Source organism: Lactuca saligna, chromosome 1, assembly GCF_052625555.1.
Source record: "Lactuca saligna cultivar CGN05327 chromosome 1, ASM5262555v1, whole genome shotgun sequence".
NCBI lineage: Eukaryota > Viridiplantae > Streptophyta > Magnoliopsida > Asterales > Asteraceae > Lactuca > Lactuca saligna.
Window position 1 is genome coordinate 77,017,175 of NC_136417.1, and position 6,740 is coordinate 77,023,914.

Here is a 6,740-nt window from a genome sequence, read left to right on the forward strand (position 1 = left end):
AAAGGATTACGATTGTGAAATCCTTTACCATCCTGGGAAGGCCATCATAGTGGCCGACGCCTTGAGCGAATGGTGATAGCAGTCCCTATCAGAGACTTATGTCTGAGGATGATAGTGATTACTCCGTTTTTGTATCGGATCAGGGAGGCTCAGGTTGAGGGCCTCAAGGAGGAGAGGCAGAAGTGTGAGAGGATAGTGGTCCGAGTAGCTTCGTTTGATTATGATACTCGGGGGTTGTTGACCCTTCATGGGAGAGTGTGGGTACCGTACGGGGGCAGAGTACGATAGGTGTTGATGGACGAGGCTCATAAGTCTCGATTTTCCATCCACCCAGGGGCAACGAAGATGTATAGAGATCTTCAGCATGAAGCGGGATGTGGCATGGTATGCAGAGAGGTACCTGACCTGCAGGAAGGTCAAGGCAGAACACCAGAGACCTCACGACAAGATGCCGTCGTTAGATATTCCTGTGTGGAAATGGGAGGACATCACCATGGACTTCATCACCAAGCTTCCCAGGACCGCACGTGGGGTAGATTCGATTTGGGTAGTAGTGGATCGGTTGACGAAGAGTGCTCATTTCATACCGATCCAGGAGAGCATATCGGCGGAAAAGCTAGCCGATATCTATGTGCCGGAGATAGTTGCACGTCATGGAGTGCCGGTATCGATGGTGTCAGATCGAGACGTCCGTTTTACATCCAGATTCTGGAAGTGGTTTCATGATGAGATGGGTACTCGTCTCCATTTCAGCACCACTTTCCACCCTCAGACGGACGGGCAGAGCGAGAGGACGATTCAGACTCTCAAGGACATGCTCCGGGCATGTGTCCTAGACTTCGGTGGCAATTGGGATACATATCTTCCGTTAGCGGAATTTTCGTATAAGAACAGTTATCATGCGAGCATTGATCGACCTCCCATTGAGATGCTTTATGGGAGGAAGTGCAGGACCCCGATTTGTTGGGGTGAGGTCGGTCAGCGGGTCATTGGGAGCACGGAGGTGGTGCTCAAGACGACCAAGTTGATTCAGCAGGTTCTTAGTAGACTGCAGACTGCGCAGAGTCGGCAGAAGAGCTACGCCGACAGGAGGCGTTCAGACTTGGAGTTCCGGGTAGGCGATATGGTCCTTCTGAAGGTCTCACCTTGGAAGGGTGTCATCAGGTTTTGGAAGAGGGGCAAGCTGGGCCCCAGGTTCATTGGTCCTTTCAGGGTTTTGGCCCGGGTAGGTCGGGTTGCATATCGGTTGGCTCTTCCGCAAGAGCTTAGCCAGATCCACCACACTTTCCATGTGTCTCAGTTAAGGAAATGTTTGGTGGATGAGTCAGCAGTTGTTCCCTTAGAAGATATTCAGGTTGATAGCAGCTTGAATTATATTGAAAGCCCGGTCATGATTCTGGACCGGAAGATAAAGACCTTGAGGAACAAGGTAATTTAGTCAGTGAAGGTGCAGTGGGAGCACCGGAAGGGGTCTGAGTGGTTGTGGGAGGCTGAAGATGAGATGAAAGAGCACTACCCAGAGTTATTTGCATATTCAGACTTAGCAGACTTCGAGGACGAAGTCTGAGTCAAGTGGGGGAGATTTGTAACGACCCGTCTCTGGTATGTTGCTTTATATTATTTATTTTAGAAGTTTGTAGAGGGACTCGACGAGTCTATGGCCCGACTCGTCGAGTAGAGTCGTGATCTTGGGCATCGTATAGATCGGCGACTCGGCGAGTCTATATTCGGGACTCAGCGAGTCGGCCTGCCAGGTAGAAACCCTAAATCCCCAGGTTTGCACCCTATTTAAACCATCTTATGAGCCCCCAAACTCGTCTCTTTCACCCTCAAAGCATTATTTGGCAAATCCTAACCATTCCATTGAGTATTTGAGCTTTTCTTGTCTAAATCTTCAAGTTTTGAAGAGAAGAAGGAGGCTAGATCCAAAGGAGAAGAAGAAGATCCAAGTTTTTGCACCTATTTCAAAGTATCTTGAGGTAATAATCGGTTTCTTCCAGTTTTGATGATTGATTCTCCTTTGTAAGCATATTTAGCCAATTCTTTAGCTTGTTCTTAGTAGATAAATCATATTGGATGGATTAGCTTTCGGATCTAGCCATGTTTCAGTTCCAAAAACGTAGATCTATCAACTTTATGAAGCGATTTTGCATGATAGCCCTAGATCTACTCTTCTAAGTGCCTTTTTAGCCTTTATATCCTTTTGTATGCATTTGTACACGTAAAGTTGGGAACTTTACGTGGTAAACCAGCCTTAGGGACTCAGATCTATGTATTGTATGCAGTGGTTTTGATCAGAATCGAGTTTTTAGTAATTGTATGCATGTGACTCGGTGAGCTGTTCTTCGGACTCGACGAGTCGAGTCGCGAGTCCCCGATCCTTCCCCTTTGAGTGATTCTGAGTGGAGACCAGTGAGTAGTGGAATGGACTCAGTGAGTCGGAGGTTAGACTCAGTAATGGAAGTACTCGGCGAGTTGTTCATACAACTCGGCGAGTCTAAGGCAATCTTCATAATTTCAAGAACAACTCGTCGAGTTGTTCATACAACTCGTCGAGTTGTTCATACAACTCGGCGAGTCGGATGCATATAGTCTGAGTTTTAGAATCAAATGGGAACTCGTCGAGTTCAAACCATACTCGACGAGTACCAGCAAGCAGGGTTAAGAAATGAGAGTAGGGACTCGGCGAGTTGGCGGCCCAACTCGGCGAGTCAGGTCAACTGTAAGTTGACTTTGACCAGATGAGTTGACGTTGACCAGGAGAGTTGACTTTAGCCAGGGGTAAAAGAGTCATTTTACCCCAATGCAGTTATTAGTATTTTGATTGAGTGTATTTGTGGAATTGTAGCCGGGGATATACCGAAGCAACAGCAGATAGCTTCCAGAGCCATACACTCAGCAGCCAGATCACGAGGTGAGTTTCCTTCCAATAGGAACAGGTCTAAGGCGACAATGCTGGCCCGTATAGCTAGTAGTAGTTTCCGGACTTTGGTCTGATGCAGATTTTATTATGTTTGAAGCCTTCGTGGCTCAGACAGGATTATGTGTTATATGTTCCGGGTTACAGCCCGATGCAGTATGCTATTTATGTGTTCATGCTAGTTGATATGTTTGTGCTATGCTATGATTAGTAGTTCCGGACTTCTGTCCGATGCAGTTAGTTCCGGACTTCGGTCCGATGCAGTGAGTTCCGGACTTCGGTTCGATGCACTTAGTTTCGGACTTCGGTCCGATGCAGGAGGCAAGGCCTCAGTAGTTCCGGACTTCGGTCCGACGCAAAGGGCAAGGCCCTAGCTAGTTCCGGACTTCGGTCCGATGCAGTGGGCAAGGCCCAGTATGTGTTTATATGTATTGTATGGTATGTGGTAGTTTGGGGGAGCTCACTAAGCTTCGTGCTTACAGTTTCATTTTTGGTTTCAGGTACTTCCGCAAGTAAAGGGAAGAGTTTGGGTTGATGGCATCGCATACACCACAGTTTCAGCTGTCTTAGGAGATGTTTTTAGTTTTTCATAAATTTGATTGATACAATTTTGATACAGTTCTACATAACCATTAGTTACTATTTTGAAACATTAACGTATGGGTTTTACTTTGTGATATTATTTTAGTACTTTTAGTAATTTTAAACAAAAATTTTTGGGTCGTATTTTGGAATGTTACACGGCTCCTTCCCCTTGGATGAAGAGGTACCTGAAACCAACACTGAAACTATAAGCACAAAGCTTAGTGAATTCCTGCATCATACCACATACCATACTATCATACATGCTGTTAGGCAATTTTTGGGTGCCCGACCTACCCATGTCAAGCCCTTCTGGTGTGCTGACTACCCGTGTCAAGCCATTCTGGGGTGCTGACTACCAATGTCAGGTCATTCTGGGGTGCGTGCCTAACCTCCGATCTATCTCACCCGGTCAAGGGGATTATTTCACCCCTACTACTATCACATAATAACATGTCATAAACGCGCTGTCAGACATATATGGGGTGTCCGACCTACCCTTCGGTCCTAACAACCGATCGGGGTACTATTCCCCTCCTACTACCATTATCACATAGAACATAACATAGTGGCACATTGAACATATCAAGTAATAGCAAACCAGACAATTATCACAAAGATAATCATCTAAACTGTAATCAACTACTAGTGGGTCGTCCTTGGTTCCTTAGACCTGCTTCTACCGGAAGGTAACTCACCTCAATGTCGTTTAGTGTCTGCACTGTCCTCGGTGTGAAAGTAGGCTCTCCTCGACTCCTCAATCCCTACACAAAACCCTTCTAAATTATCAACTTGTACTCACAAACCCTACAAGGGTCAACTTGTATCCAAATCAAAGTCAAAGTCACACCCTGGTCAAGTCAACTCTTTGGTTGACCAAAATTGCCAAGTTGGTCGGCCAACTCGTTGACTCCCTTCGTCCACGAAATACTACAAACCCGTCCCCACTCGTCGAGTCTAGCAAGAGATCGACGAGTTCACCTTCATCAACACTTCAGTCAATCTTCATCCGACTCGACGAGTTCTTCCTTGAATTTGTCGAGTTCATCTTCAGCATATGAATGTGTCCAGTCTATGACTCGCCGAGTTGTAAGAGCAACTCGTCGAGTCCATCTTCAAAGATTGGGAGATTGCCTTGGACTCGCCGAGTGTGTTCTAGCACTTGTCGAGTCCCATGATTCCTAGGTCCCTTACCAGCCTAAACAACTGGGGAACCTTCCACACTATCATTTGGTCCTTCAATAGAAGGGATTTGGTGGACATTACACCCCGACTTTCCGAGTCTGAAGAACGACTCGCCGAGCCCATCATTGACCATTACTATATAGTCAATTTAAATGGGTCTTAACACGTTAGCACTATAGATCTGGCCTCCAAATGTTCATTTTACACATAAAGTCTCAAGCTTGGTGCACATGCATGGGATCTTTGGCTTAAAATGCCATAAAAGATGGTCTACAAGATGCATGGGGTTTTTATGGCAACAAAGTAGGCATTTTTATGCCATAAAGAGCCCCAATGTCCCCGGATCTGAAGACATAACTTCATATTACACTTCCCAACCCAAAATGGCTTAAAAAACCCTTAATATACCAAGATCCAATCCCTAAAGATGATTATTTACATGGAAGATCAAGATAGGAGCTTTTTACCTTAAATGAGCTGGAAATTGAACACAATCTGGATCTCCAAGCTCCTTTCCTCTTCTCAAGCTTCACAAACCACCAAAAATGGATGAAATGACCTTAGAACGGTCAAACAAGGCTAGGGTTCCGAGTTAGGGTTTGCTCTGGATGATGGGGCCGAGTTGATGGGTTATAATGTGTTTAAAAAGGGTACAAACCATCATTTTATGGTTTTACTCAAACAACGTCTACTTGTCGAGTCGGTCCTTCGAATCGTCGAGTAGACTGCATAAACTTCCTGCGGATCACGACTCTACTCGATGATTTGGGCCTCCAACTCGTCGAGTCCCATAGAAAACATAATAAATACTTGAATTAAAGGCATACCAGAAATTGAGTGTTACACTAGCGGTCAGATAGTGCTAGAATGTGGTAAGTCTGCGGGTGTAGCTGTAGCATTCATGAGGATGGAAGATAGTGATATAGTGTTGTAAGATTGCGAGGGTAGCCGTAGCATTCAGTAGCGGTAAGATAGTGATTGAATGTGGTAAGTCTACAGGTGTAGGCATAGAATTCATGAGGTTGGCAGATAGTGATACAATGTTGTAAGTCTGCGGGTGTAGTTGTAGCATTCACTAGGTTGGTAGATAGCATGACTGTGTTGTTAGATCGCGGAAGGAACAATAGTACCCACCAGTTATGGTGCAGCAGTTAGGATACGGAAATCCATGGATTGGATTATGGAATTACCCAGATGGGTTAGATCTGGTTAAGTCAGTGATAAGACCTTAGGAAAACCATGGCTGTTATGGGAACAAGGAAGCAATGGATCGCATGAGTTCAGGTTGTGATATGAGGCTACCTTTAGCCATGTAGCAATCACTTTCAGTCTTGGAGTTGGTGACATCCACTACTACAAAAACAGCCTTTTACGATGCTCATTGCGCGTCGTAAAGGGCTCAGACGACGTGCAAATGCGCGTCAAGGAAGGCCCTGTCATAAAGCGAGACGACGCGCTTTTGCGCGTCGTCTATAGACGATGCACATTTACGATGCTCATTTACGACGTGCAATTACGACGTGCGTTTAGGACACACAATGCGTATCAAGAAAGGCCCTATCATAAAGGAAGATGACACGTATTCATGTGTCGTACCCTTACGACGTGCGTGTTAATGACACACAATGCGTATCAAAAAACCCCTATCAAGAAAGGCCATGTCATAAATGAAGATGACACACATTTTTGCGTATCATAATTTTAAATGTTAAACAAAATATTATTTATAGATTTACTAATTTTCAAATTAAATTTGTATTTAATGTCTCATAATAGAAAATAAAATATCATATATGATGGGTTTTGGTCATAATACATCCTATGTGCTCATATAAACCCTAATGCTTGGATCTAGGTTTCTCTATTATACATGCTTTGAATCCAAGACTATAAACCCTAATTCTAGCATTCAAGTAATCATATTAATATGTAATTAGGTTTAAGATCATACCTTGATTGTTATGTAGCAATAACAATCCCAAATCTCCTTGTAATGACTTTGGAATGCTTAGAGTCACAAGTGTCACTCCTCTAATGGCTTACAAACACCAAG